At 36.5% G+C, this 24,937-nt stretch overlaps 1 protein-coding gene and 1 long non-coding RNA gene across 6 annotated transcripts in view; one reads left to right on the forward strand and one right to left on the reverse strand.

Moving 5' to 3' along the window:
* The window catches only part of GALNT13 (polypeptide N-acetylgalactosaminyltransferase 13), a 542,562-nt gene that overhangs the window by 97,583 nt on the left and 420,042 nt on the right, over positions 1–24,937 (reverse strand). The window lies entirely within an intron of this gene.
* LOC140624517 (uncharacterized) overlaps positions 19,252–24,937 on the forward strand; it is a 40,534-nt gene continuing 34,848 nt past the window's right edge. Inside the window, exon 1 of the long non-coding RNA XR_012023981.1 lies at positions 19,252–19,416. This is a non-coding gene — a long non-coding RNA (uncharacterized lncRNA). The remainder of the gene's footprint in view (positions 19,417–24,937) is intronic.

Consider the following 24,937-nt stretch of genomic DNA (forward strand, 5'->3'; position numbering starts at 1 on the left):
GACTACATGGCATCCTCTTTCAGGCCCAGCAGTGAAAATAACCAACACAACCAATAAATTAAATCCATAGACAACTACCAGGTATCTTTGTGGTTACAAGAGTACAGGATAAATAAGAAATAGTCCAGATACATATGGACATTTCAATAATTAGCTCTACATTTGTGAAATCATAAGTCACATGTATCCATTTCTATAGAGAAATCATGTTACTTTCAACCTCTGAGAAGTTTTACATATTTCATTGCTTTAAATTATGTGTAAATAATTGAAATTCACTTTAAATTATGTTTTAATAATTGAAATGAGTCTTATTAGGAACTTTTTTTCTTACTAGGAACTTTCAAAGAATACCTACCTTCTCTAGAAATATTTGAAACACTGCATTTTCCTAAGATGATCAATCCATTAATGACAAAGTGCTAGTTAAACGTTTAGGGACTCAGCAGTTAGGTGCCTGCCTTCCGCTCAGGTCGTGATCCTGGGATCTGGGATCAAGTCCTACACTGGGCTCCCTGCAGGGAGCCTGCTTCTCCCTCTGCCTATGTCTCTGCCTTTCTCTCTAAGTCTATGTCTCTCATGAATAAATAAATAAATCTTTTAAAAAGTAAAAAAAAAATGTTTAGATATATAAAAATTTAAGAAAAACAAAAACTGAGTTGTTATTTTAGAAAAGTATTCATATAAAGTGCATATTCTTTGCCAGCCCCTTCTGTACCTTCCAACAGGGTAAAATAGCCAATTATTGTTTTTAGATGGTCCATTAGAATGGTAGTTATCTTTGTTACCCAGCACAATCTTGAAAAAGAGCCAATTTGAAAGACTTATACTATCTGACTTTAAGACTTATAAAGCTATAATAATCAAGATAGTGTGGTATAGGTAAAAGAACAGACATACAGGTAAATAGAACAAAATGAGGAGTCCAGAAATAAACATACACATAGTTACTTGATTTTCAACAAATATGGCAAAGCAACACAATGAAGAAATGAAAATATTTTCAAAATTGGTACTGAAATAAATATAGGCAAAACAAAACACTCAAACTCTACCTCACTACACATAAAAAATAATTTAAAATTGATCACAGACTTATATATAAAAGCTAAGCCCATAAAGCTTTTAGAGTTAGTATAGGAAAATAAATGATGTGGAGGTAGGCAAAGAAGTCTTAGGATATCATAAAAATCACCATTGATAAATTAGGTTTCATCTCAAGTTTAAAAATCTGCTCACCAAAAGACACTATTAAAAATGAATAATAAGCAAATCAAAGAGAATACTTGCAAAACATATCTGACAAAGAACTAGTATACAAGATACATGAAGTCTTCCACAAGTCAATAATATAAAATGACAACTCGCTTATTCAAAATTGGAAAGTATGTGTACGGAGATATTTTAAGTAAGGATATTCAAAGGGCCAATAAGCACACAAAAGGTATTCAACATCATTAGTTACCAGGGAAGTGAAAATTAAGAGGAGATACCACAAGGAGATACCACCATACATATTCCAGAATGGTAAAAATTAAGAAGACTGATAACATCTAATCTCTGTGTGGATGTGGTAACCATAACTTTCATATATTGTTGGTGGGATTAAAAGGTGGCCTGATTATTTCTCATAAAACTTAAATATGTACGTATCCCATGACTCAGAAGTTCTACCTCTAAATATTTATGGAAATCATATGAAAGCAGATGTTCACAAGAATAATTGTTCATAAATGTCCATAGCACTTTGATTCGTAATAGCAAAACAAAACCAAATTGAACAGGAAACCACCCAAGCATCCAATAATAGGATAATTAATTGAATAAACAAAGTGTAGTATATTCATATAATGGCATTCTACTTAGCGATAGAAAAGACCACTAACATATGCAATATCACAGATAAATCTAAAAAAAAAAATGTAGAGTCAAAGAGGCTTTGCACAACGGAGTGCATACTGTGTGATTCCATTGATATGAAGTTTAGGCCACGCATCAGATTTGCATTAGAGTTGCAGCTGCCTTTGGGAGGACGGTGAAGAGCAAAGGGCAATTTCCTAGAGTGATGATAATGTACTGTATTTTGAATACAGTCGGATTACATGGTTGTATACTTTAGTCAAAACTCAGAAATACACACGATATTTATATTTCATTGTATGTAAATTTCACCTAAAACCCCCCTCTAAACAAATACTGAATTTAGTTGGTGCTATTTAAGTATCTAGTGCTGTTTAAGTATTTAAGTATTAAATACTTAATGTTAAATATTAAGTATTACATACTTAAATATTTATATTTACATAAAGTATTACATTTAAGTATTCATGGGAAGTGTACTGCTGCCTGCAATTTGCTTTAAAATGCATGAAAAATAAAATGGATTAATATGGAATAGCTTCGGTAGACAGATAGTTATGTGATAAAGGAAGTGGACAGTAAGAAGTTAATAGAATGTAGGTGGTTGAGTACATACTGATTCTTGGTAAAGTTCTGTTAACTTTGCTGTATGTTTAAAATTTTTCATAACATTTTGAGGAAAAGTATACTATTTTATCTACAGTAGAATAGTAGAAAGGTAACATTACTACTAGAACATTAAAAATATATACATAGGACACTATATCCCCTACAGCAAAATTATTTAGGGTGTTTCACCTCAATATGGACTATAAATGGACAGTGATATCTTACACATTAAAATTGGTTTGATAATGACAGATTAAAAACTTCTGTTTTCCTCATCAAACACCATCCTTACCAACAAGATTTTAGAAATCATTTGAACTCTGTAATGACATCCTTAAAAGTTTAGAGGCACCCAGTGGTTTCTGCAAACTAAAGCAAGAACAGTATTTTTGTAGTACTTCCTCATGCATCTTTGATCACTACTCTGTGAAAGGTTGTTCATATAAAAACTACCTTTCTCTTTCATGTTAAAAAAAAGCTTTGAGCTTAATTAAAATATAATCATAATTATTCTTTGCATTTTGTGACTCCCAACAATATATTTGAGTAGTGCTTATAAATCATTAAAACATTTAAACACTTTTTAGTGAAGTGCCCAAGGCACTTTATGTTTCATTGATGTATATTATTTTATCTATTTTGAGAAAACTGATTTCTAAGGATAATGTGAACTTGCTAATTTCATACCAGACAATATCTCAGAATTAATGAAATGCAAAAGACTTTTACTTTCAAGTTCCTTTTTTAATGTTCCCATTTTTAACAGTAAGACTAGAGACAAGCAACCTAAATGTCCACCAATAGATGAATGGATAAAGGTGTCATGTGTGCATGTGTATCTATCACGTACACATGCACACACAAACATACACCACCACCACATACAATGGAATATTACACAGACATAAAAAGGTTGAGATTGTGTCATTTGAGAAAACATGGATAGATCTAAAGAGTAATTATGCTAAGTGAAATAAGTCAGACCTTGAAAGACCATATGATTTTATTTATAAGAAGAATCTTTTTTTTTTGTTGAATCATTTTGTTGTATACCTGAAACTAGTGTAATATTGTGTGTTGACTATTCTCAAATAGAAAAATAGTTATGAAACTATTTTGCATAATACACATACACTACTCATTAAATAGTACCTGATAAATTATTTTAGTTAATTATCAATTCAGTTAACATGATTTATCAAACAACTACAATGTGTCAGTCATTGTGCTAAGAAGAATATACTGGATTTATAGACTTGCACAAAGTTGCCAGTCTTCTCATATTGAACACATAACGAAAGAAGCATTATTGATTATAGTACCAGGGAAGAATATCAAGGCAATCTTCCAAATATGACCAGGAATTTAGCTTTTTGAATTCTAAAGAGAGAGAAGAAGCTGAGGAGCTTTCATGTGTCAGATGCTGATGTCAAGGCTGCATCTGTCCCATAGAATCCCATCCTCTGTACCAAAGGAGAAAGCTTAAAGATGGCTTCTCTCATTTTCCTGTGACAAATACCATAATGTCTGAAGAGTAACATTTACATGTACCTTTGTTGATGCATTTCAAAAACCAAGACTATTTAATCCAAGAAAAAGAACTCATATGCTACATATTTAGGGAAGTATTAGTTTGAGTCATAAATTGTTTGCATAGGCAAACAATGTCAAGTATCAGCATGGTTCAACTAAATGTTATTTTTAAAAAGGTAATTCTTCATTTGACCTGTTACAATTCCTTAACTGACTAATTCCAAGAATCAAATGAGATGGCAAATGTGAAAGTACTTATTACACTTTAAATATACTTTGTCAATACAACCTGAGTTTGGGAAGAGGGAAAACACTGGGCCTCATGCAAGACTAGGGTGCATTAGCCAACTTGTAAGTGAGTGGGGATTAAAATTTAAAAGTTGTTTGCAAATTCAAAATCAGTCCATGGAAGATAGAAATCACATGTTTATTATTACATTCCAGCTGAGTCTAATTTCTGCCTGGGAAGGACCTAATGCAAGGATCCAGGCAAGAACAAAACCAGTATCATAGAAACAAATGGGAAGTCCCAGCATGGAAACACTAGCATGCAGGTAGAGGACATGAAGGCTGGAGTACAGGAGAAAGAATTGGCATGGAGATATAGGGTTAAGAATTTTAACAAGATAGGTTTTTGAATATTAACTATATAGGAGGCATTATGTCAATGCCCTCTATATCCATTATTTAGTTTGAACTGGCAAGAAATCCAATGAGAAATATACTGTATACACATTATTCAGATGGTAAAATGAAGCTCAAGGAGTTTGAGTCACTTGACAAGAGTCGTACAACTAGTAAATGGCTGAGTTGATGTTTGAAATGGGCAAAACTCATGATCGTTCCATAACTTTCTACAAGAAAACTATCCAGTCCTCAGAGATAAAGGCCAGTTCTCCATTCCTGAGGAATTGCCATTCAAAGTTAGGCTCCAGGAACCAGAGGAATGAGATTAGATACTACCATTAAGACTAACTGAATGTTGCTCCGAGAAGATACTCCCAGTTGGACTCTGCACTGGACTTGCAAGGTTCTCAGAATGCTAGAGGAGGCTAAGTAAGGAGGCTTTCACTGGCAGAGCTCGAGGAGGCTGAGTGGAGACACTGAGTAGGAGGTACACTAACGACTCCTACACTAGTAGGTACACGAAGGCACTCTGGTAGTCGTGGGAATCATTTCGTATAACGGTGGCCATAGAAAGGGAAGGGAGGTGCATTGTCGACAAGGATATGAGCCACCCAGTCAGACTGACTTGGATTAAGTTCAAGCTTTGCACCACCACTTGCTACAGGGCAGACTTCAGGAAGTTATTTTATCTCAAATTTGCCTCAAATTTCTCATTTGTAAATGAGGAAAAAATAAAAGCACCACCCTCATGGGTTATAAGTCTTAAATGAGGTAACATAATGAAGGCATGGACAACACTTAGAACTATGTATCATAATATGAGAAAGCACTCAGTAAAACAGTAGCACTTGTTGATTAGAAATCTATGTATTTTACTTTTTAGAAAGTGTTAAAAAGTAAATGCCTGCTTCATCTACCTGAGAATTAAAGCCAAGTTTTAGGGAAACCAGCTTGGCACAAAGTTAGAAATTGGCCCACAAGAGGACCAGGTTGTGCAGAGCTGTGGCAGGGCAATTGCAATGGCACGTCTGTGGTTTAGTTTATTGATTATTAGGGCATAGGCAAGGCAGGTTAACTTAAAAATATGGGGTTAAGGCAGGTACAGTGATACTGGGTGAATGTCACCCGTTGGGCTTCACTTTATTAATTTATTAAAAGGGGTAGTGATATGTATTTCATAGCCTGGTACAAGTGTGTAATTATACTTCCTAAAGGGGAACAGTATGGAAACCAGCTCTGCATTATTATCAAATGGCATTGAAAAGTATTTTAAAAAGTTCCTCATGGAACTGAAATGTATAAAAAATTTATATGAAATAATTAGACTTTCTGAGAGATGGTGCATTCAGTAAATAGTTTGTCTCAAAGAAAAACAAGCCCTATGGTTAAGCTTTTATAATCTATGGTTGATTAATATGTGTGTTTTACTTTTTCCTTCTTATATGCTTATATAAAACTACTTGCTTTATTGATCAAAATGGTTAGGACCTATATTTTTCCTTGTGATAGAGATGCATGGATCAATACAGTCTTATAAGAGATTTATTTGTGTACTAGTGACTGCGTGATCTCATAAAATAGAGCTCTGGTCTTTATTGGAATTTTTTTTTTTCAGTTCAGCTCTAAAAGTTCACATCTGCAAACTTCTAAACATGCAAGAATCTTGTAATGCTAACTTGGATTTTCAAGAAAATTTTTTCAGCTTTATTTAATCTGAGATCTTTCAAAATAATGAAATCATGTTTACGACATTTCTGAAAGATGTTCCATGGCCTTTGATGCATAGACTGAATCAGAACTAAACTGTGCTAAGTCATTCCTGTCCCTCAATTCCTCCCTATGTTCTTCATGATGGAGACCAGAGCTCTTTATGTGGCGTCCACGAACCTACATGGAACTATTAACTTCCTTTCCCTCCAGCTTCAAATTCTGCATCTCTACCTTCCCCACCTCCAGCTCCAATCCCACTCCAATATACATATCCTAATCTTCAGTAATAAATATTTATTATTCTTTAATAATACAGACCTTAATACACACACACACACGCACACACACACACACTTCCTCTGTCATATTCTTCTTGAAGTGGAACTACTAGCTTCTACTGGTCATGTAAGACATGATTCAAGTGTGAGGTTCTTTGGTAATCCTTTACCTGGTCCCCACTCCTTTGCTTCCTGCTATACAACACTACTTCCTGTTTTTTTTACCCCTATGTCTCCTAACTTGAATATGAGCATATGAAGGCTATTGTACCTTTTATCTCTACATTCCTAAAGCCAGTATGTTCATTTGCACATAGTAGGGAATCCGCAAATGTTTTTTAAATGAAGTGCAATAAAAATCACCTTTACTGTTGACTCTGAATTAATGCTTTTATAATTCGGTTGCCTCTGCTTTACCCTTTTGTCCTCGAATCCCACAAGCTCTATGTTACTGAATCTCTCTTGCTGTTAGCAGCACCTAAGAGAACGGACATCTAGTTTTGATCTGCACACGCTTTAATAAGCAGAGCTCTCATACTTCAGCAGACTTGACCAACATAGCCCTCCTTCTGCTTCTCATCCAGCATTGTCAGGCTCTGCTGCAATCATGAGCAGGACTCAAAGTTAATTAACACTGGACTCATTTTACAGCCTGAGGGCTTAGATGGCCACTTATCAGTGTCCATAGACTTATGATATTAAGTTTGCTAGGTTGGACATCTTCCTAACTTTAGCCTCTGGACATGCCCATCTCCTTCCCTCCTGGTTTCTTTCTTTGCACCTGTGTCACCCTAGGGTTTGGATTTACTTCAGTTCCCTGACCTTCCCCAATTTGAATAATTTCACAGTAAATGAAACCATGGTGAGCCAGATCCTAAAGAGTGACTTGTGATAGCTTTAATTTTGGATCTAATAGCAGTGTTATTTGTGAATGATTTTATGCAAAGAACATTTTGATTTCTTCTACTTTCTGAGGAAAATATTTATAATTAAAAACAATTATGATGTTCATCCATATTTTGGCCAAGGAGGAGAAAAACCTGCATGTCAGTCCCTGTTGCTAAAAATTCTTTGAACTATTTTGCATGGTACTTAGATTATCCTTGCAATTCTCCATAAGCAAGATAAGAGGAGTTGTGTTTTATCCACATTTCATGGATAGAAAATTGTAACAGGATAAATTCACTGACTCATTTCCTCATTCATGTACCGGATTATTAATGATAATTAAATGGAGATCCTTTGATCCCTACTTTATGGCTCTCTCCTTGGATTATACAAACCTGTTTACTGATGACTGCCCATGTGAACATTCTTGGTACTCTCTAGAATTGCATTTGATTAATAGAACAAGTATGAGTTATGGTATTTTCAGTAGTATGGTAATTTCATATACTTTGATATTTAAAGTATTGTAATGAATCAGCAACAGAGGTGATCTTGAAGTCATAGTATTCATTTCTAAAAATCTTGTGAAAAAAATAAAAAAATAAAAATCTTGTGAAAAACAGAGAAAGGCAGAATTATTAGAAGGAATTCACTAGTCTTTTCATTTCCATGACCCTTTAAAAAGTTCTAGAAAGGCTCTGTTTGATTGTGACTATGCTCTTTCATCCTTAATGCTCACCTCTGAATAATGTGCAGACTCCAGAGAGCCAGATATTCAAGTGCGTTTCCAGGACCTTGCAGAATAAAAGTGTCAAGGACTGCTTTGTGAAGGCTTTCCTACAGTCTGGTATAAAATGGTATTGGGACTTCCTCAAATAGATTCCCCTGCTGGGACACACAATTGGGAAGCAACTCATAGCACATCAGAGACAGGCCAGGCCCAAACATGAAATAGATTCTGCGGCTTTGTTATGAATATGCCAGACTTCAGGGTCAACACTCTGGTCAGGAGGGAATGCACACTGTTTTCCAAAGAAGCTCTAGGACCTGCTAGGAAACTCCACTTGTGTGGGTGTCTCTTCTCTCTTAACTCTAAATTCTGACTAATAGAAAGTACACTTAAACAAAGAAAGCAAATGTTTAACACTGTGAAACTATTAAGCACTACTAACACTATGAAATTGGCAGTGAATATATTAAGTACCTAATCAAGCAAATGTGCTAAAACAACAACAGTAAACCGTTTGGGCAGCAATTCGTAAGAGTGGGTTCTTTCTACTCTGAAATGACTAGGAAGTCATTTCACATATGAGACAGAATAAATCTGAAGCAGGACTATAGAGATTAAGGGCCAAGAGTTAGGAACAAAACCAATATTAGAAGTACCTACTACTTGGTAAGTCTGTGACTTTGAACTTCTGTTGTCCTATCTTTGAAAAAGGGATATAATATAACTCCTCGGCATTGTGATTAATACCAAATAAGATGAAGCATGAGAAGTCTTGAGCAGGACACCTGCTTCCTAGTAAGGGTCAATAATTATTAGCTATTTCTGAGTCATTTTAACATGAATGTACCTGATTTAAAGAAAAGTCCTGGTAAGGAAAGTGGTCTTAGAAATATTCCAGGGGGATCCCTGGGTGGCGCAGTGGTTTAGCACCTGCCTTTGGCCCAGGGCGGGATCCTGGAGACCCGGGATCGAATCCCACGTCAGGCCCCCGGTGCATGGAGCCTGCTTCTCCCTCTGCCTGTGTCTCTGCCTCTCTCTCTCTCTCTCTGTGACTATCATAAATAAATAAAAATTAAAAAAAAAAAATTAAAAAAAAAAAAAGAAATATTCCAGGGAAGGGATCCCTGGGTGGCGCAGCGGTTTGGCGCCTGCCTTTGGCCTAGGGTGCGATCCTGGAGACCCGGGATCGAATTCCACGTTGGGCTCCCGGTGCATGGAGCCTGCTTCTCCCTCTGCCTGTGTCTCTGCCTCTCTCTCTCTCTCACTGTGTGCCTATCATAAAAAAAAAAAAAAAAAAAAGAAAAAAAAAAAAAGAAATATTCCAGGGAAGAGACTATGGACTGAAGCAGCTGGATCTGGATCAGGAAGCCAAGTCCACTAATTTTTGGGTGTATGATTTTAGAACTTAGGCTCTCAGAGCCCTAGTAGCTTCCTCTATGAATAAGAATAATACCTATTTCTGAAAGTTGTAGTTAACATGAAATAAGCTCATACATGCCGCAAGCACCTACTGCAGTGCTTGGCTAGTCCCTTTAGCCTTCATGGGAAATCCATGGATATAATCTTTGTCCATCATTTTAGTTGAGCGGAAACAAAAAGATCAAACATTTCTTTCATGACCTCTTTTCTGACAATACAACCTTTTAATTGTGTTAGCTTCAATATTATGAGCAAAGACAGAGGTAAGGACAAACAAAAATATATAAGCAACTGATTGTTAGAGAATAAATTTGAGTTTTTGGCCAAACTATTGGAGAATGAAAGATTTACAACTTCAGAAGAGATAGAAAAAAGTTACAAAGAAAAATGAATGCAGGTCTGAGTATATAAATACTTAAAAAATCATACCCTCAAGCTACGTTACCAAAATAGGAAAAAGAAAGCATTTGTAATAAAATATCATATTTACAACAAACATGAGAGATCAGGGTTATTTCTTTTATATAGTATGTGCTCACATGAATTGATAATGTACTAAGACCTTGATAAATAAATGGGCTAAACCAAAATAGACTTTATAAAAGAAGAGACACAACTATTAAATAAAACAAAATATCCAGAATTTTTCTTAACCTAACATATAAACTAAAATATTGAGACAGAACTGATCTCCTATTATTTTAACATTTGATTAATACTACTAATCATGAGGTCTAATAAAACTCTAATGTTCTAACATTGAATTTCCGCTCTCTTTCAAATTTTTTGAAGTTATATTATTCCTGAACTTAATTTTTACATAAAGTACTTGTATATTAGACAAACAAGTTTGGAGTAGTTGATTGAAATTTTCATACCAGAATGAGCCACATGGAACCCACAGTTTACTGCTCTTTACAATGATTATATATTAAATCTTTTTTTTTTTTTTAGAGTATTCCTGGAAACTAAGTTACATGGATATTTGATCAGAGTCTATGAGAAAAATCAATGCACTAGGCAGTGTTATATATAAAAATTAAAAATATAATGTCGGCTGTGATTATATGATATTAAGGATAAAGCTTTAGAAATGGGAAGAAGAGGCAAGTCTTAAAGAAAGAATGGACAATTGACAGAGTAATTATAATTTTTGACATTTCCCTAACATTTTTTTTTTTTTTTTGTAAAGCGCGGTCATCCTTGTTTCTCTCATCTAATCCCTTCAGTGAGGCTGTAAGATATGTATTATTTTGCTTTTGCAGAAGAGGAAACAGAGACTGAAAGAAGTTAAACGACTTTCTTCCTCAAATACAGATGGTCAATAAAGACTTCAGCCAGGGCTTGAGCCTCAGTCTCTTGATTAAAGGTTCTTTACTTTCCACTCTGCCAGCCTGGATGGAATAAGTATTAATATATGAACTTCAATGATAAAGAATAAATAGAGATTTTGGACAGAGAATGAGGTACATAAGGAGGGAATGAGCATATACTTATTAGGTTTTTACTGCTTTTGAGAACAATAGATAAAAAGTTCTGCTGTTTGCTGGAGTAACTGCCTTGAAGGCCAGAGTTGGACATTTGAAATTGAAAGGTTTTGCAATAAAGAGAAGCATGTGCATCCGAGACTATGTCAGTAGTGACCAGCTCTAAGGATCTCCATCCAGAGTCCACTTCCACAAACTTCAATAATTATTGGGAGTTTGTACCCCTATAGCATTCCTCAATATGTCTCAAGAGTGATTTGATTTCAGGGCTTTGCTTTGGGTCAAGCATTACTCACTCTATTCTGGAACTGTGCTATCTACACAATTTAAATTAAAATAAAATTAGAAAAGCAGTTCCATAGTCATTCTAGGTACTTTTCAAATGCTCAATAGGCAATACAGCTAGTAGCTACCATGTTGAACAGTGTGAAATTACGGAAACATTTTTTTTTAATTTTTTTAATTTTTATTTATTTATGATAGTCACACAGAGAGAGAGAGAGAGAGAGAGAGTGAGACAGAGGCAGAGACAGAGGCAGAGGGAGAAGCAGGCTCCATGCACTGGGAGCCCGACGTGGGATTTGATCCCGGGTCTCCAGGATCGTGCCCTGGGCCAAGGCAGGCGCTAAACCACTGCGCCACCCGGGGATCCCTTAGAAACATTTTTAATCATCGCAGAATATTCTACTGAATAACAAGTTTCCTAGAGCTTGTTTATTTCTTAATGGGGGGAAAACTCTTGATTCTGGGAACATGGGAATCAACAAGTTGTTGAACAATTTGGCAAGTTTGAATTCTTTCCCTGGGGTTGTTCTTGATCTCAGAAGACCATTTGTCTCATGATCCGGGTGTTTGCAGATTTTTTAAAAAAGACTTATTTATGTATTTGAGAGAGAGCTAGAGAAGGGGGTAGGGGCAGAGGGAGAGAATCTCAAAGTAGACTCCCCGCTGAGCATGAAGCCTGACATGGGGCTTGATGTCATGACCCTGAAATCATGACCTGAGCCAAAACCAAGAGTTGGACACTTATCCGACTGAGCCACCCTGGCACCTCATGGGGACTTTTTGTACTTTTAAGTACTATTAACTTACTAAGGTGTCAGGAAACAACAGCAAAGGCTAGAAGAAATCACATCAATCAAGAGCACCATTCGGAGTGAAGCGAGTGTATACTTATCTAAGGTTTCTTTGAAGAGCCCTGTCTCGGGAGACATACAAAAATTGCTCATAGGAAATCCTACCGTTCCTGTCTTAATTCCCCAAATAGAAAACCTTCAGTCATTTTCAATTTGAAGAAAAGTATAGTATATAGAGTTTGTTTTTAGCAACAATCACATATTGTTCTGAGTCTCTGTCTTTCTGTATATATATTTTAAGATTTTATTTATTTATTCATGAAAGAGAGAGAGCGAGAGAGAGAGGCAGAGACATAGGCAGAGGGAGAAGCAGGCCCCATGCAGGGAGCCCGAAGTGAGACTCAATCCTGGGGCTCTAAGATCAGGCCCTGGGCCGAAGGCAGATGCTAAACTGCTGAGCCACCCAGGGATTCCCCTATCTTCCCATATTTTTAACCGCAGTATGCTTGGAGCCTTTAAGACATCTTCTCATGATCCTGGTACCCATCACCTGATCCTAGATAACTTCTCAAGCTCAAAATTTATCCTGCCTCCTTTATCCATCTGTTGTCAAAATATACCTTTCTATAATTCTCTCCAGTTGATTGCATTAACTAATTTTTGTCTGTGTAGTTAATGATTAATGCTGATAGGCATAAAGAGAATGTCCTAGAAATAAGAGTACTTGGATTTCCTGTGTGGGTGGTAGTTTTGCAAGACTGTATCCTTGAAAGAGAATGAAAAATGGAATAAGACATCCTGGATTTAGTTCTGCTTCCGCCATTTCTAAATTTGTGTAGTTACAGGCATAGTATTCAACTATCCAACCATCTTGAGCTGGAGTTTTCATTAGAAGAATGAGGACAGCAATACCTACAACACATGGTTTTTGCAAAGATTTAATGGGATAATGGATTTGGATATAAATCCATCCTAACAAGTCTCCCCCATAATGTCAAGCTAATATCTTTGCCAGTTTTATTTTATTCCTTTGTGAAAGCATTGATGTCAGCTCAAGGGCTGTTTTCTGCAGAAAAATTCAGATGTCCTTTAACACTGTCAGAATGTTATTTGTTAGTCTGAAGATAAAAGGATGACAGTAAGAGCAACATAATGGCATGTTAAAAGTCTTTGTCAGGGCAGAGAACAAACAAGAACTTCTATTTGTGAGCTGTGTTGTAGGAGTTAATTTGCTTTAAGTTTTGTAAATTTACACCATGTAATTATGCAGTTTGCAAACAAGGTCTTTTGTGCTTTAAAAGCAGAAAATTTTAGATCTGAGGTTAATGTTACTGCCTGATAAAGGGCTTGTAAAGATCATAGAGACAGGGTGCATAAAACCTTCCTTTAGATATTCCATCAAGTCATGGGTCATAAGACTTACAAAGAAGAGAGAGAAGAGTGTATATTTGGAGCCATCTTCCTATTTCCAAGGCACGGAGGTGCCACTCAAAAACACTGTCTATAAATAGACAAGTGACCGAATCATAGGTCTTCTCAAAATGCAAAATGTTCTTCTCAGGGGTTCAGTTAGGCCCAGGAAAACAGTAAGAGCAGCTACCTTCCCACGTCTGAATAGCTCATATTTTTAAAAAATGTATTTTCTTAATTATTTCATGCAGCCAAAATCTCTAGGACTCTTTTCCAAATATACCAGTAATCATGGGGAACTTGTTTCATTGCACACAACGCTGCAGCCATGATTTGGGATAGTGTATTCAAGATGACCTATAGCCTCTAGGATCTCATTCACGTGGGTTAATTCAAGTCAGAATACCCTCTGACAGGTGCAACAAAGGCATTTTGGGGAAGGACATGGCTGTACCGTGTTGACTGATTTTTTTTTTTTTTTGACGTAAATTTCAAAGGTTACACATAAAGACCAGAGTATTTTTTAATGAAAGCTCTAGTATGCTACTGTGGGGCACCTGGGTAGCTAGGTAAATAAATAAAATCTTTAATAATAAAAAAAAGAAATAGTATTCTAACGTATCAGGTCTACGAAACCACACTTATTTGTACCTCCTTCATTATAAAGTTGCTACTTATTTGAGCACTGGTTTGAAAATTTTTTTTGAGTAAAGGAATGTGACATTTAGCATTTTATCTCCAGATCCCAGGAAAGTGCCTATTACAGTCTTTCTTTCTTTCTTTCTTTCTTTCTTTCTTTCTTTCTTTCTTTCTTTCTTTCTTTCTTTCTTTCTTTCTTTCTTTCTTTCTTTCTTTCTTTCTTTCTTTCTTTCTTTCTTTCTTTCTTTCTTTCTTTCTTTCTTTTTTAAGATTCTATTTACTTATTCATGAGAGAGACAGAGAGAGAGGCAGAGACACAGGCAGAGGGAGAAGCAGGCTCCTCGCAGGAAGCCAGACGATAATTTTCTTTTTTCTGGTGTTCTTGTCTGGCTTTGGCATTAGGATAATACTGGCCTTGTAAAAGGTCCCGACGTGGGACTTGAATTCGGACTCCAGGATCACGCCCTGGGCTGAAGGCAGACTCTAAACCGCTGAGCCACCCAGGGTTCTCCACAGCCACTTTCTTAAAATGAATTTCTTAGGAGTAAATGTTATGTAATTCTAAAGCAGGTAATAAATAGTCTTTACTATTGTATTTCTAAAAAATCATTTTAATTCACCTTTCTCTAAATCTCCAAATCTCCAAAGAAGACTTTGAGAGGACCTGCTGGAGCTGCATACAGTATGTCAGGTGCTGATACCCCATATATTTAGTTCCACATGTAAAGACTGTGGTAGAGTAAAAGAAATCCCAGAGCTAAAAATGAGTTCGTATTCTGATATCTTAGTTGATCTCTCTGATCCTCAACTTTCTCATCTGTAAAATGGGGTAGCAAATTCACAAGAAATGTGATAATTTACAAAGTACATAGCAGATGCTCAAGGGACGGTAATAGGTTCAGTGAGCTTAACTCAGGCAAACTAAATGTGTGTTCCACAAGAAAACATTTTAAATATCTTTAAAATATCTTTAAATGATAAAAAAATTCTTTAAAATGAAAAAAATATATTTTTGATTGTATAATGTACTTTACATACATATACGTGTATAGAATTGCATAAACCAGGAGTTGTCATATTTTTGTGTAAAGAGCCAGACAGTAAATATTTTAGGTTTTGTGGGACATATGGTCTCTGTTGCAATATTCAGCTCTGCTACTGTAGTGCTAAAGCAGCCCTAAATAATACATCAACAAATGAGCATGGCTATGTTGTAATAAAACTTTATTTATGGATGCTGAAATATGAATTCTATAGAATTTTCATGTCATAAAATATTATTCTTCTCATTTCCCCCCCAGTCTTTTAGAAATGTAAAAAACATTCTTAGCTTACAGGCCATAAAAACAACAAGAAACCAAACAACAAAAACAAAGCCAACAGGCTGGATTTGTCCCATGGCCATAGTTTGCCAACTTCTGGTATAAACCAAGCCATGTATACTGAATTTATGGGTGGTTTAGGGAATTTTCAAGATTATGATTACTATACAGTTTTCTTCCTTATGTGCTAACTTAATAATTCAACCGCCTTTTGAGAGGTGGATTAATGGTTATTATTAGTGTGTTTGAGCTGCATTAGCACTCAACCCTTATTTGATCTCATTTTCTCTACACCTACTCTCTTGCTGAACTCATCCAGTGTTCTGACCTGAAAATCACCTGCAAATTGATGACTCTCAAATTTATATCTTCAGCCTGAACTTTTTTCTTGAACCCTAGATTCATATTTCAAAAACCTTCTTCAACGTCTCCACCTGGATGTCTAAAGTTGATCTCAAGCTTAATGCGCCCAAAATTAAACTCATGATCTTCCTTCTAAAATTGTTTCTCTCATAGTCTTTCTATCCCAATTCATGGTAACTCCTCTTTCTATTTGTTCAGGCAAAAAACTGATTCATCCTGATTCTTTTCTTTCTCCTACAGCACACATTCAGTCTACCTGCAAATACTCTTGGCTCTATCTTCAAAATATATTTGAAATACAATCATTTCATTTCATCTCATGTTAATATTATTATCATCTATCACTTGAGTTATTGAAATAGGCCCCCAACTGTTCCCATATCCATGCTTCTAAACTTCAGTTCTCTACAGTCTATTCTTTTTTTTTTAATTTTTTATTTATTTATGATAGTCACACAGAGAGAGAGAGGCAGAGACACAGGCAGAGGGAGAAGCAGGCTCCATGCACCGGGAGCCCGACATGGGATTCAATCCCGGGTCTCCAGGATCGCGCCCTGGGCCAAAGGCAGGCGCTAAACCGCTGCGCCACCCAGGGATCCCTCTACAGTCTATTCTTAATATGAGATTCAGAGTAATCTGTTCCAATCTAAGTTAGATCTTGTCACTCCTAGTGTTCAAGACCATCTGAAATAGCTCAATTTCACTCAAGAGAAAATGCTAGAGTTCTTGCTTTGTCCAACATAATGCACTCATAGTCCTTATCTCCTCCACTCCCTCTCCCCCAACCTGCTGGCCTCATATTCCTCAGCTCTTGTCCAGCCCCATGGGTCTCCTTGTTGTTCTTCAGGCATGACAGTCACACCTGTCACACCTGTGTCTGTAATATTGTACTTAATGCTTCTCACATAGATTTTCACTCAAATGTTACTTTCTCAATGAGGCATTCCTGATTACTGATTGATTTCATCCAACATCCCACATCTCCATTCCCCACGCTTTGTTTTTTTTTCCCATGCTTTGTTACTTCATTTTTCTCAATCACATTATCACTATTTGACAAATACTGTACAACTTATCTACTTAAACCACCCTATTAGAATGTAGTCTTTATGAGGTCACAGATTTCCATCTGCCTCTTTTTCACTGTGGTTCTCCCTACTAAAGTAGAATAGTACCTGGTATAGTGGGACTTCAAAATGTATTTATTGAATAATTGAACATTTTAGTGCTGCAATTGTGGTAAATTTTTTTCTTTGTGCATGCCTATATTTCCTATTTAAAAAGTAGAAACAAACGTCAGATCAAGAGACACAAATGTTAAGAGTTAGTCTTGGATAGGTCACCTTATATTTGTGTGAACTTGGGTAAGTTCAAAAGTCTATCATATGAATTTTTGTCTGTATGACTAAAACAAGATAAAGTGATATATATTAGAGTACCTGGATGGCTCAGTCAGTTAAGCATTTGCCTTCAGCTCAGGTCGTGACCCCAGGATCCTGGGATGGAGCCCCACATGAGGCTCCCTGCTCAGCGGAGAGCCTGCTTCTCCCTCTCCCTCACCCTCTGCCTCTGCCTCTCCCCCTGGCTTGTGGGCTCCCTCTCTCTCTCCTTCACTCTCTCTCTGTCAAATAAATAAAATTAATAAATATTTAAAAAACAAAATTATATCTTACATATGTGTATATATATGCAAGTGTATATTTATGTGTATACAAAGTATATATACATATATAATGAAGTAAAATGATAATCTATGACTGCCTCGCATGGATTATTTTGAGGATAAAATATAATAAGCATTTTTGAAAAAATATTTTGAACTATTAAATGCTATTCAACATGAGATCATTATAAAGAGGTTACTATATATATTTCTACTAATCATTTTAGGATAAGCAATAGATCCAATTATATTCACATGTTTATTTCTGTTCCATGGACTATATAAGCTGAGCTTAATGAAGGACTCATTTTGAATCTCAACTCAATTTGATGGTATATTGATTTTTTTTCTTCAGCTATGGAAGAAGAAGGAGAAGTCTTGAAAAATTTCAATTTTACCATCAATATCAATACAGTACATCAGGTGACATAAGAAACAATGAAAAAGAAATGAATTGGAAAATATTTTATTAAGTTGAAGTCATTAATGAAACAATGTCAAGCAGCATTAAAAGCCAAATAATCTTCCTGTGCTGTGTTTAAAGAATATATGTGTCATATCCATGAAGAAGGTTGAGAAGGAATGAAGGGGTTCAAGGATGATTAGTGGAGTTGCAACTAGAAGATAGGGGATGAGGGAAACTTGGTCTCCTAACCAAGTTAGAAAGTTAGGGCAATGGAAATGAATCTGCCAAGAGATTGACAATGGGAATAACATAATACTACATGCTGGCTGGCTTAGGAAGTCTCAACAGGTTCTATTACTTAAAAGCCACAAACAATATTCCAATGCTTTCCACATCTATCATTCTGCGAGATAGCTCATTTTAAAATCAGTTTGTATAATAATCATCCAATGTACCTGCAAAATATTCTTGTGATAAACATAAAACATATGTTTACAAGGCATATATTGCAACTGAAAAAGTATATTCTATCTAACAATAAACCTCTAATAGATTGAATATAAAAATCCCTTCTGGGCAGCCCAGGTGGCTCAGTGGTTTAGCACTGCCTTCAGCCCAGGGTGTGATCCTGGGGTCCCGGGATCAAGTCCCATGTCTGGCTTCCTGCATGGAGCCTGCTTCTCCCTCTTCTTGTGTCTCTGCCTCTCTCTCTTTCTGTGTCTCTCATGAATAAATGAATAAAATCTTTAAAAAAAATCCCTTCCAACCACTGGGAAATAAGCCATCCATCTGAGAAACTCTGGTGTACACAGAAAGAAGGCTTAGGCCCCAAAACTATTCCCAACAAGTTTTTACCACTAAACAATGTTCAAATCATTCCTTGGAAATCAGAATTTAAATAAATAACTGGCAAAAAAAATCAATAATTGGTAATGTGGAGGGCGAGAAAATTAAGGCCATTCCACTTTAAGTTCAGCTTTAGCACACGTCCAGCCATCCCAGGCCCCGGTGAATAAGAGCTGAACTTCACCTTACTTCAGTTACAGGAAAAAAAAACAAGTTTACAGCTTAATGTCCTAGAAAGCCCCACATTAGAATAAAAACTGAGCCCAAGCCAAGGGCAGGAAGCCCCTATTAGAATGAGAACAGAGCTCAATGCCCTTGAAGGCCCCTATCAGAATGTAAACAGAACTTGAGGGATTCCTCCCCCCCCCCCCCCCAGGTCCCGGAGACCAGCCCATACAACTCAGTTGAAACCCCCCTCGGGGTCCAAGTCCCTGCTCCGTTGTGTGGGGTACACTTGGACCCAAGCTCCAGCTCGTAAATCAACCCTGGTGTGTTTGCATCGGGGTCGGCTCCTCGGGGTTTCTCGGATTCGCGATCTTGGGCACAACAGGTAAAACCTAATTGTTTAAAATCCATCGTTACTAAAGTATGTATTAATTTGTGTGTGTGAACTGAACACAATTCAAAGCTAAAACTATCTCTAACCCTGTAGAGATTTGACTATCTCTAGTCAAATATGTTTGTATCTAGGCTGGAGAAGAAATCCTGCAATTTCACTCCAAATAATGAGATATTTCAAACATCTCATTGTGCCACAATACTTATTAAGGAGGATGGTAAGTACTGGACTATATCAGGACATTTTAATGCTAGTTTAAAATACGTTTATTGGGATCCCTGGGTGGCCAGCGGTTTGGCGCCTGCCTTTGGCCCAGGGCACGATCCTGGAGACCCAGGATCGAATCCCACGTCGGGCTCCCGGTGCATGGAGCCTGCTTCTCCCTCTCTCTCTCTCCCTGTGACTATCATAAAATATACATACATATATATATATATATATATATTATCTCTCTCTCTCTCTCTCTCTATATATATATATATAGAGAGAGAGAGAGAGAGAGAGTCATTGCAAAAAAAAAAGGGCTTGCTAATTACCCAAAGTTCCTCCAAAATATTTTTTAATATTTTATTTATTTATTCATGAGAGACACACAGAGAGAGAGAGAGAGGCAGAGACACAGGCAGAGGAAGAAGCAGGCTCCATGTAGGGAGCCCGAGGTGGGACTAGATCCCAGGTCTCCAGGATCAGGCCCTGGGTGGAAGGCGCGCTAAACCGCTGAGCCACCCAGGCTGCCCTCCTCCAAATTTTGATCAAATTATACAACACTATTACCTCTGTTAAAGAGTAAAGCAAGTCCGAAAGCCTAAACAAGCTATTATATATAGAATATACAGAAGATAATGATAGATATACCTATTGCATATTAGTTACTCTTTGGTTTTGAAACATCTTGTATTAATATAAGCTATGACAAAGCAACATTAGTATGATGCATTTGAAAATTAGGTTCAGAGAGTAAGTTAAATGACAGCAGGGTTTGTGCCTGATTTTGCCCATGACTGAGTGCTTAGGTGTGTGGTAGGTGCTCAGAAAATATTTGCCTAATAAATGAATAATTTTTACAACCATCTTATCTTTGACCAATTACCTTAGTCCTCAGGTGCATCATGTACTTCTCATTCATTAAAAACATCGTATGTAATAGCAATTTGTATTAGCCATGCCTTTTATTTTCTTTATTCTGATTCTTTAACATCTGGGACTTTGTTGACCTTGAATGGACTGACCCTCCTAGAGTCCGTTTATTTCTGGAAATAGTAAGCAACCTACCAGGGAGCATTCCTGTCAAGTGTAAACCAACCAATACAGAGCCCACAGCCCAGTGACCTCTTCTACAGTGCTCTCACACTTTTATAGGGCTTTCCAGGGGCCAAATATCCACTTACCCTAACCACCCAGAGCTAGGTACCAGATGACAAGGGACAGTCCCTATATACTAGAGCCTGATGAAAACATTAAAATAGTTAATCCTAGTCCTGCTCACCCTGAAGTGCCTGTTCTGTCCCATGGAAATCACAACAGAGGCTCTTGTACTAACACACTGCCTCATTCCCTCTGCCTCCTGTCTTTCCCCAAGTGGCCCCCCTATGTTGTGCCTGTTTCTAGGGATCTGTGAGTTCTGACAGTCATTTTCATCATACCTGATTAAAACAAATCTCTGTGAGAAAAGGTTTCATTCAAATTGTGGGCAAATGAAACAGAACTCCACATTTGGAAAAACAAATGATCTCATGAAAACAATGGGCAAGTCCTCACCAATGAAGTTAGCAAAGATTTTAGGTTAGTCATTCTGAGTATAATTTGGTGCTAACTTTCTACTCTGGTAAGACATTTTGGTACCACTTAAATCAATACTGCAAAAAGTAACTTGTGACAGAAAAAAACAAAAACTAGCTAAAATGCCTAATGAAACAGAATGATGTCAATAATGTATATTAATTGATAACATACTGTATCTTCTATGGAAATGTATAATATATTTTCAAAGAAAAATATAAAAAATATAATTCTACATTTGCAACAAAATATTTATTTGCTTATTCATATAACAAAGACTGGAAGGCTAAACACTGAAATGCTGAATGAGTACCCTATGTTGTGAGTTCATGGGTTCACGGGTGTTTTAAATACTTTGATATAAAAATTTTAAGTATTAAAAGATAGAGAAATTAAATTATGTACCTATAAATCTAGGTGTAACAAAAGCGAACATTTTACCATATTAGCTTCAGATCTCTTTTTTAAAAAATAAAACATTATAAATACAGCTAAAATACCCTCTTCCTTAACTCCCTCCCTATAATCTACCCATAGAGCAATTATCTTCCATATACTTTTTTTTTTTTACAGTTTCAATGGCAAATAAATATTACTTTGGAATTAGGAAAACCAAATTAAATTTGTCTGGTGTGGAATTGTAATACCTCTTCATACTGAACTAATGTTAATATGCATCACTATTTTATTTTTTAAAGATTTTATTTATTTATTCATGAGAGGCACAGAGAGATAGAGAAGCAGAGACACAGGCAGAGGGAGAAGCAGGCTCCATGCAGGGAGCCCGATGTGGGACTGGATCCCTGATCCCGGGATCAGGCCCTGAGCTGACGGCAGGCGCTAAACCACTAAGCCCCCCAGGCGTCCCACCCAGATGGCTTTTAAAGCATCAAACCAGAAAATAACTTCAATATCCTGAGCCAATTAGGACTCCTGCCCCAGGGATTTACCGGTTAGGTGAACCAAAAAGTCCTGGCATCAGGAAGTTCCATTCTGGGGTAATGACTTTGTTAACTTGAAATAATTTCACTGTAGTTCCTTTAGTAATAAATAGTGGGACATTAACATTTTAAACAACTGAATGCCAAGCTGTAATCACTCCCAAGAAATTTTAATCAAAAAATAAATTTGACCATTCTCTAACATTACAATTATATGGACAAAACTAGTTGTTTTATTAAGTTTGCTTAGACAAAATAAATTGTCCAGGATCTCCAAATTCTAATTTGAATTTTAAAAGCACCCTTAAATATAACCTCACCTTAAACAAAACGCTCCCCCTATAGGGTAATGTTGCATTCCTTTGGTGCTTAATAGCAGAAGTTCTACATGTGAAATAAACCCAATTGATGATTGGAAATGTAAATTGACCCCTGTGGTCTCAACAAAACGAGAGCCAAGAATATCCTTCATTAGAGTGCAGCAGTTATCCTCCAAGCGCACGGGCTCTGTGCCTGGGTTGACAAAGCTTTCTGGTTTTCCTGAAGGGTTGGCCAGGAGAGGGCCACTTTTAAAAGAGAAGCAAAAAGTTTATTGCTTTTGACTTCACAAACTGCACCTCTTATTTAATTTAAAATATTTCTACCACCATCCATTCCAGTTACCCCTCACAATCAGTTCTTTTAATCCCAAACCCAACGAGAGCTAATTTAACCAATTAGACTTCTAGATGTGCTCGGTAGTTCCAAACGCAGCTGGCATTCCATTCCTTCAATCCACCATTCTTGTTATTCAGCCCTTCGGTATTATAATATATTTGTCATTCATCCTGTGCATATATGCTCTTTTACAGCCATTATCTATGTTATTCATCTCAGAATCCCTAAGGCTTTCTAACGAATTAAAGTACCAAGTAGATAATTAATGAACAGACGCTATAAGACATAAATGTAGACTTAAAGGTGATATAAGGCATAAAGGAAATTGTCAGATTATGAAAAAACTTAGTTCTTTTATTTTACCATTTATCTCAATATTTTACCTTCTAATGATTTATACTAAGGATGGGCAAAGATTTAGTTCCAAGACATTCATTTCTATGTTGCTTATGGCATATTTAAAATGGCCTACAATTCTAGTAATTAGAGTTTGAATAGTTTTGAGTAATCTACATAATCTAATCTAATACAGTCATAATTAATGAAGTATAAATATAATTTCTGAATGAGAAAATGTTCAAGGTATATAAGTTGTTTTTCTTTTTTTCTATCTAGAGATTAGAATAATATATATAAAATGTTCACGGCAATTATTATTGGTATTAAAGCTGCAGTTATTTCTCATTGCCTTTTTTTTTTTAAGATTTTATTTATTTATTCATGAGAGACACACAGAGAGAGAGGCAGAGACACAGGCAGAGGGAGAAGCAGGCTCACGCAGGGAGCCCGATGTGGGACTTGATCCGGGGACCCCAGGATCACGCCCTGGGCCGAAGGCAGAGGTTCAACCACTGGGCCACCCAGGGGTCCCTCATTGTCTTTTTAAAAATATTTTTTATTTCAAATTTCCCACATGGCCATTCATTTTATGATAAAATATGAATTATTAAAATGATCAAATAAAATGGTTTAGTGATTAAAGTGATTATTTTTAGCCAGTAGCTCGAGTGTGCATTAAATGCACAAATTCTTTATCTAGAAAGCTTTATTCTTTGAGAGAAATACAATTATATTTTTCCGTTTCAAAATAATAGTGTTTAGCATTGGTCATTTGTTGACATACTCATTGAAGGAAGTAAAGAAATTTGCAAGTCCCTAATTACACAGTCATATTTTCCAGAAAATTGTCCTACTTTCCCCTGTTATTTCCTATTATAATATTAATTGTGAATTCAATTGAAATAGCAATGAATTCTTTCTATCTCTGCTTAACTATGAAAGAAACGCCAAAAAAAGTTTCAAAATATCAGTGTTGAGCCGACTCCTTCTGGTGGTAAATCAGTACCTCCCGCTCGTGTAAAGGCAAGTGGCAGCTTACCCCTTCTCCTAGACAAATTGAAATGATGAAGATCTCTCCCTGATAAAGGAAAAAGTGAGTTGTTGTCCTACCAAATCAGCAAATGGCAGCGGATGCTTCCTGTGAAACCAGCCTTTTGTTTTAAGGAATGCAGCTCATCTAGTGTCTTTGCTTGGATAAGAATCTCGGCAGGTAACCCTAACCCCCCCCCCCCCCCCAAAGGCCTTCACCTGCACTGCAGCACCTGGCAAGGCCCCACAGCCCGAGCTCGAGCTCGCGGCGGGCGGGCGCTGCCCAGCGCGGGCCACCGGCCACCACTCCCGTTGTTTTTGAACTTTCATTGTGATGGTTCCTCAGGGACATTTCTTTTTTCTGCTCTTTCATAGAATGTTTAAATATTCCATTCTATATCCTTACAAATGACATTCTAGAAGATCCCCATAAGATTTTCTTTGCCAAAAACAGAGAAATAAGATGTTTTTTCATTCCACTAATGTTCAAGATATGATTCCTCAAGCTATTCTCAAATTTTTGAAATCATTACTCCTATTATCTTGAGAGTTTTTTTTCTGCCTGCACTTATGAAAAATCATAGGATACCGTAGCCTTCTACACACTGTAAGTTCATTATGGATTCTTATAACATCCACCGAGATAATTCACTGATGTCCGAGAAATCAATAAACACCCTTTAAACTGAATTGGAACTAGAAGCATTTTCAGCCCTGGAAAAATTTAAGCTGTAAATAAATATGACACAGTGAACAATGTGGTTTTT

The sequence above is a fragment of the Canis lupus genome, chromosome 34 (genome assembly GCF_048164855.1).
Source record: "Canis lupus baileyi chromosome 34, mCanLup2.hap1, whole genome shotgun sequence".
NCBI classification, from domain to species: Eukaryota; Metazoa; Chordata; class Mammalia; order Carnivora; family Canidae; genus Canis; species Canis lupus.